The sequence below is a fragment of the Salvelinus sp. IW2-2015 genome, unplaced genomic scaffold (assembly GCF_002910315.2).
Source record: "Salvelinus sp. IW2-2015 unplaced genomic scaffold, ASM291031v2 Un_scaffold1047, whole genome shotgun sequence".
Taxonomy (NCBI): domain Eukaryota; kingdom Metazoa; phylum Chordata; class Actinopteri; order Salmoniformes; family Salmonidae; genus Salvelinus; species Salvelinus sp. IW2-2015.
In genome coordinates this window covers 188974-196770 of record NW_019942702.1, presented here as the reverse complement: position 1 = coordinate 196770, position 7797 = coordinate 188974, and positions in this window count along the sequence as shown.

Genomic DNA, 7797 nt, shown 5'->3' with positions numbered 1-7797 from the left:
CAGGCAAGCTTCTATGTCGTTGGTGCTATGGAGGAGTTGACGGGGGGGTATAATTAACTTTAGAACTGGTAAATTCGAGTGTTGAATTACGGACTAATGTCAGGTCACTTAGAGTCCTGTCCTTCTAGATATAGAGCATCATTAAAGATGAGAGCTTTGGGATATTACTATACGGTGTATTAATATGTGATTTTATTTCTTCTGGCCTATGTATTTCATACGTTATATGCTACTGTACTTTAAATGTTACGCTTGCTTAATTTAGTTACCTACGTTTAAATTCTACTGTATTAATGGTATACAATCCTGCTGTATTTAATTAACTACAGTTGGTACTGTCCTTAACTGTAACCTTTTAAAATATCCCTGGCTGGGCTTATTTATTCTCGTTATAATGTTAACATTGCTTTAAAAATGTTATACATCCTTCCTGATTTATTATAAAACGTTGTTAACGGGCTAACGTATATTTTGAAATTGGGTATACATGCTGCTATTTATTACTTACGGTATAAGTGGGGCTGAACTATATTTATAAATGGTATAGCTTGGCTGCCTATTTATTACTGTAACTACGTGGTACTGGGGATCTTCTTTTGGGGAGAAAGGAGAGGAGGGGCACCAAAGCGCAGCGTGGATGTAAGGATGTTCATTTCGATGAATCTTTAAACGTTAGGAACAAACTGCAACACTGGAGATACAAAACAATTAAGTCGAACTACTGAAAAACCGAACAGCAGTTCCGTGTGGAACACACAACGAACGGAAGACAAACCACAAACACAAGCAGAATAACAGGCTACCTAAATCAGATGATGGTTCCCAATCAGTAGACAATCCTTTAACCCTTGCCTCGAGTTAAGAACCTTATCCAGCGCCAAACGAACAACACCAACCATAGAAACAGCTAAAACATAGATAAACACCAACTAACGCCCTGACCGATACTAATCAAAGAAATACAGAAAGAACTAAGGTTCAGAACGTGACAGTACCATCCCCCTCGCCACAACCCGGTGCGGTCTCCGGCCAACAAAACCCTGAATCCTATGAGGGGGGGTCTGGGTGGGCCATCTGTCCGTGGTGCGGCCTACCTGGCGCTGGGACGTGGACCCCTCTCACCATCAGTCTTAATCTCCGCTTTAGTAGCTGTCCTTGTTGAGCGGCGACCCTTTCTGCCGCCAACGCCGTAGAGCTGGCAACCCTACTAAAGGCCACACTGGCCTGAGGAGCTGCCTCTGGATGAGGGGCAGTTCCGGACTGAGGGTGCCAGCTCGGAATAGGGTAGCGTCCGGACTTGGAGGCGGCAGCTCCGGAGTCTGAGGGGCAGCTCCGGACTGAGGGGCAGCTCCGGACTGAAAGGCAGCTTCCCGGACTTGACGCGGGGCAGCCTCCGGATGAGGGCACGCTCCGGGACTGAGGGGGCAGCTCGGGACCTGAGGGCAGCTCAGGACTGAAGGGCAGCTGCAGGAAACTGAAGGCAGCTCGACTGAAGGGCAAGCTCTCGGTACTGAAGGGCAGACTCCGGTCTGAGGGGCAGAGGCTCCGGACTGAAAGGGCAGCTCCGACTGGAGGGCAGCTCCGGACTGAAGGGCAGCTTACCGGGAGCTGAGGTGCGAGCTCAGCCTCTAGTGCCCAATGAATAATCTAAATTCATTATTTTGTGTCATATTTTCTGAATCCTAAAATTAGCAGCAAATCTGGTTGGAGGCATGTGATACTGACAGCAGCTTGACAATGAGACAGGCAGATGCCATTAGGCAGGTGTCACTGCTTGTGTTATTGCCTCTCTGCAGCACTGGAAATGTTGAAGGGAAAATATAATAAATGTTTTTCAGAGTGTGGCCAGGAGGATATCTGGGGGGATAGAGGCAAAGATGTGCACATTACTGTCACAGTGATTGGCTCTGGGCTCAGATATGCATGTTTGTGAATGGCTGGGTACTGATTTAGATGTAACGTTTGAACATATCAAAAAGACATGACAGGGCCTCCTGAGTGGCGCAGCGGTCTAAGGAACTGCATCGCAGTGCTAGAGGCGTCACTACAGACCCGGGTTCGATACCAGGCTGTGTCGTGACCGGGAGACCCATGTGGCGGTGCACAATTGGCCCAGCGTCATCCGGGTTAGGGGAGGATTAGGGGAGGGTTTGGCTGGCTGGGATGTCCTTGTCCCATTGTGCTCTAGTGACTCCTTGTGGCGGGCCGGGAGTGTGCAGGCTGACTTCAGTCTCCAGTTGTACTGTGTTTCCTCCTACACATTGGTGCGGCCGGCTTCCGGGTTAAGGGAGCAGTGTGTCACTGCGGCTTGGCAGGGTCGTGTTTCGGAGGATGCATGACTCTCGACCTTCGCCTGTCCCGAGTCCGTATGGGAGTTGCAGCGATGAGACAAGATTGTAACTACCAATTGGATACCAAAAAGGAGTAAAAAGTAAACAAAAATAATAATAACAAGACAGGGTGACCACTGATGGGTTTTGGCTGACCTTAGGCCGGAATTTCTGTTAAATGTCTAATTTAAACTCGATGGCCAAGCTATAGCTGACAGTTTAGGCTTAATTTGCATTCCTGATCGCATTGAGTTGGGCAGATGGTTAATATGTTAATGATTTCTCTCTAATCAGTCCAGGGCGAATTCGAATTTCAACTGAGTCATGCACTGATGTCAATAAGGGAATTAGGATTCACCCTGCTGGTTTCTTTCTAGTGGGTTGCCACACTCAGAATGTTCTACAAGCTGTGTCAGAGATACAGCGGCTGTGAGAAGAAGATATCTTTTTCATCAGTCTCAGAGCATGTTTACAGTAAGGGCAGATGAAGGTATCAGAGCATGTTTACAGTAAGGGCAGATGAAGGTATCAGAGCATGTTTACAGTAAGGGCAGATGAAGGTATCAGAGAATGTTTACAGTAAGGACAGATGAAGGCATCAGAGCATGTTTACAGTAAGGACAGGTGAAGGTAGCAGAGCATGTTTACAGTAAGGCCAGAGGAAGGTAGTAGGGAATGTTTACAGTAAGGCCAGAGGAAGGTAGTAGAGCATGTTTACAGTAAGGACAGAGGAAGGTAGTAGAGCATGTTTACAGTAAGGACAGAGGAAGGTAGTAGAGCATGTTTACAGTAAGGACAGAGGAAGGTAATAGAGCATGTTTACAGTAAGGACAGAGGAAGGTAAAGGTAAATAGTAGATGTTTACAGGTAAGGAAGAAGGGAAGGTTAATAAGAGCATGGCCTTATCAGTAAGAACAGAGGAAGGTAAGTAGAGCATGTTTACAGTAAGTCAGAGGAAGGTAAAGAGCATGTTTACAGTAAGGGTCAAGTGAAGGTAGTAGAGATGTTTACAGTAAGGTACAGAGGAAGGTAATAGAGCATAGTTTAGCCAGTAAGGACAGAGGAGGTGAATTAGAGCATGTTTACAGTAAGGAATAGAGAAGGAGTATGAGCATGTTTACAGTAAGGCAGAAGGGAAGGTAGGATAGAGGATGTTTTTACAGTAAGGACAGAGGAAGGTAATAGAGCATGTTTACAGTAGAAGAGGACAGAGGAAGGTAATAGAGCATGTTTACAGTAAGGACAGAGGAAGGTAGTAGGCATGTTTACAGTAAGGAAGGAGAAGGTAAGTAGAGCATGTTTACAGTAAGGACAGAGGAAGGTGTAGAGCATGTTTACAGTAAGGCAGAGGACAGAGGAATAGAGCTGTTTAAGAGTAAGGACAGAGGAAGGTAGTAGAGCATGTTTACAGTAAGGACAGAGGAAGGTAGTAGAGCATGTTTACAGTAAGGACAGAGGAAGGTAATAGAGCATGTTACAGTAAGGACAGAGGAAGGTAATAGAGCATGTTTACAGTAAGGCAGAGGAAGGTAATAGAGCATGTTTACAGTAAGGACAGAGGAAGGATAGGTAGAGCTGTTTACAGTAAGGACAGAGGAAGGTAATAGAGCATGTTTACAGTAAGGTCAGATGAAGGTAATAGAGCATGGTTACAGTAAGGTCAGAGGAAGGTAATAGAGCATGTTTACAGTAAGGACAGAGGAAGTAGATAGGCATGTTTACAGTAAGGACAGAGGGAGAGGTAGTAGAGCATGTTTATAGTAAGACAGAGGAAGGAATATAGAGCATGTTTATAGTAAGGCAGAGAGGAAGTATAGAGCATGTTTACAGTAAGGACGAAGGAAGGTAATAGAGCTGTTTACAGTAAGGACAGAGGAAGGTAATAGAGCATGTTTACAGTAAGGTAGAGAGGTAGTAAGAGGATGTCTTTACAGTAAGGACAGAGGAAGGTAATAGAGCATGTTTACAGTAAGGACAGAGGAAGGTAGTAGAGCATGTTTACAGTAAGGACAGAGAAGGTAGTAGAGCATGTACGTAGGAGAGCATGTTTATCGTAAAAGGACAGAGGAAGGTAATAGAGCATGTTTACAGTAAGGACAGAGGAAGGTAAATAATGCATGTTTACAGTAAGGACAGAGGAAGGTAAAGAGCATGCTTACAGTAAGGACAGAGGAAGGTAATAGAGCATGTTTACAGTAAGGCAGAGGAAGGTAATAGAGCATGTTTACAGATAGAGGTCCAGAGGAAGGTAATAGAGCAATGTTTACAGTAAGGTCAGAGGAGGTAATATAGATGTTTTACAGTAAGGAAGAGGAAGGTAATAGAGCATGCTTACAGTAAGGAAGAGGAAGGTAATAGAGCATGTTTACAGTAAGGTCAGAGGAAGGTAATAGAGCATGTTTACAGTAAGGTCAGAGGAAGGTAATAGAGCATGTTTACGTAAGGTCAGAGGAAGGTAGTAGAGCATGTTTTACAGTAAGGACAGTAGGAGGTAATAAGAAAGCATGCTTTACAGTAAGGACAGAGGAAGGTAATAGAGCATGTTTACAGTAAGGTCAGAGGAAGGTAATAGAGCATGTTTACAGTAAGGTCAGAGGAAGGTAATAGAGATGTTTACAGTAAGGACAGAGGAAGGTAGTAAAGAGCATGTTTACGTAAGGACAGAGGAAGGTAGTAGAGCATTTTATAGTAAGGACAGAGACAGAGGAGGTAGAGAGCATGTTTACAGTAAGGTCAGAGGAAGGTAATAGGCATGTTTACAGTAAGGACAGAGGAAGGTAATAGAGCAATGTTTACAGTAAGGTCCAGAGGAAGGTAAGTAGAGGATGTTTACAGTAAGGACAGAGGAAGGTAATAGAGCATGTTTATAGTAAGGACAGAGGAAGGTAATAGAGCATGTTTACAGTAAGAGGTCAGAGGAAGGTAATAGAGCATCGTTTACAGTAAGGACAGAGGAAGGTAATAGAGGCATGTTTACAGTAAGGACAGAGGACAGAGGAAGTAGTAGAGCATGTTTAACCGTTAAGGACAGAGGACAGATGAAGGTAGTAGAGCATGTTTACAGTAAGGTAGAGGAAAGGTAATAGAGCATGGTTTTACAGTAAGGTCATGAAGGAAGGTATAGAATCATGTTCAGTAAGGACCAGAGGGACAGAGGAAGGTAGTAGACGCAAGTTTTACAGTAAGGACAGAGGACCAGATGAGGAGTAAGAGGCATGTTTAACAGTAAGGTCAGAGGAAGGGTAATAGAGCATGTTTAACAGTAAGGTCAGAGGAAGTAATTGAGAGCATGTTTACAGTAGACAGAGGACAAGGAAATGTAGTGTAACAGTAATGAATCAGGATGGGGATGCTGAGGAGGCCGTAACACCTTTGAAGGCCCTTAGACTAAATCTGGCTGACACACTGTGAAGTGTAGGCTAGGTTAGCGTACTCGGTACATAGGCATACAGGGTAACTGTACGCGGGAGTACTGTCAGCTGAGTGAGAAACAGGGGGTGTGTTTATGTTGCGCTGTGGGTGGGTGGAAGCTTTGACGGTTCCAAGGTCAAATACCTAGTAGGGAAGTAACCATGTGTGTTGATAATTATCAATCCTCTCTCTCTCTTTCTCTCAACCCTCCCTCTTTCAACCATCTCAGCACCCAGAGCTTAACGTCCATTTCTGTTGTTGTGTCCGTTATTATAACAAGAGGATAGTGTTTGTCAGAAATAACCCAGAGAGACCAGCAATGCTTTCTGTCAGCTATGTTGTTGTTTAGTGGTTGATACAGTATGTACTGTACACTGAGTTTACATCAGACCTCAGGGTTATATAAATGACAGGCGTCAGGTTGGCGGAAAGTATTCACATTTTGTTACGTTATAGTCTTATTCCAAAATTAAATTATTCCTTTTTCCCTTCTCAATCTACAGCAATACCTCCATAAATACCGACATTTTTGCAAAATGTATTAAATAATTGAAAACGAACTATCACATTAGATAGTATTCAGGACCCTGTACTCTGTACTTTGTTGAAGCACCTTTGGCTGCGATTACAGCCTTGAGTCTTCTTGGTATGAGGCTACAAGCTTGGAAAACCTGTATTTGGGGAGTTTCCTCAACATTCTTCTCTGCAGATCCTCTCAAGCTCTGTCAGGTTTGGATGGGAGGGTCGCTGTCCCAGCTATTTCAGTGTCTCAGAGATGTTCGATCGGGTTCATGTCAGGCTCTGCTGGGCCACTCAAGGACATTCAAGAGACCTTCATGCGTTGTTCTTGCTGTGTATTGGGTCGTTTGTCCTGTTGGAAAGGTTGAAACTTCGCACACAGTCTGAGCACTCTGGAAGCAGGTTTTTTCATCAAGGATCATCTTATACTTTGCTCCGTTCATCTTTCCCTCGATGCTGCTAGTCTCTGCGCGCTGAGAGACATCCACATGAACTGGGTATATTGTTGCATGATGCTGCCAACACATGCTCACCATAGGAATGGTCCAGGTTTTCTCCAGACGTGATGCTTGGCAATTGCAGGCCAGAGTGTTCATTCTGTTTATCAAGACAGAGAATCTTGTTGCTCAGTGGTCTGAGAGTCTTTTAGGGCCTTTTGGCAATACTCCCGAGAGCAGGTTGTCAGTGCCTTTTACTGGAGGAGTGGCTTGCTGGTCTGGCCACTCTCACCACTACAAGGCTGATTGGTTGGAGTGCTGCAAGAGAGGTTGTCCCTTCTGGAAGGTCTCCAATCTCCCCACCAGAATGAACTTGATGCTCTGTTCAGAGTGACAATCGGGTTCTATGGTCTACCTCCCTGACCAGGCGCTTCTCTCGCCGATTATCTCAGTTTGGCCGGGTGACAGCTTCTAGGAAGAGTGTCTTGGTTTTTTCCTAAGCTCCTCATTTAAGATAGATGTAGGCCACTGTGTTTCTTTGTGGACCTTCAAATTCAATGCTTGCGAAATGTTTTGGTACCCTTACCCAGATCTGTGCCTCGACCACAATCTCCTGTCTCAGAGCTCCTACGACAATTCCTTCGGACCTCATGGCTTGGTTTTTTGCTCTGACATGCACTGTCGAACTGTGGGACCTGTAGTAGTGAGACAGGGTGTGTGTCCTTTCCATAATCGATGTCCAATCAATTGATTTACCACAGGTGTAGACTCAATCAAGATGTAGAAAACATCTCAAGGATTGAATAATGGAACAGGAATGCACCTGAGTTCAATTTTGAGTCTCATGAAGCAAAGGGTCTGATACTTTAGTGTTAAATATAGGTATTTCTGTTTTGTATTTTTTGTAAATGTGCAGAAATGTCAAACCTGTTTTTTGTTTTGTCATTATGGGGTATTGTGTGTAGGATTTACGAAGGAAAAACATTTATTTAATCAATTTTTAAAATAAGGCTGTAATGTAGCAAATTGGGAAAAAGTCCAAGGGCTCTGAATACTTTCCCGAATGCACTGTACACACAACACACACAAGGGATACACAC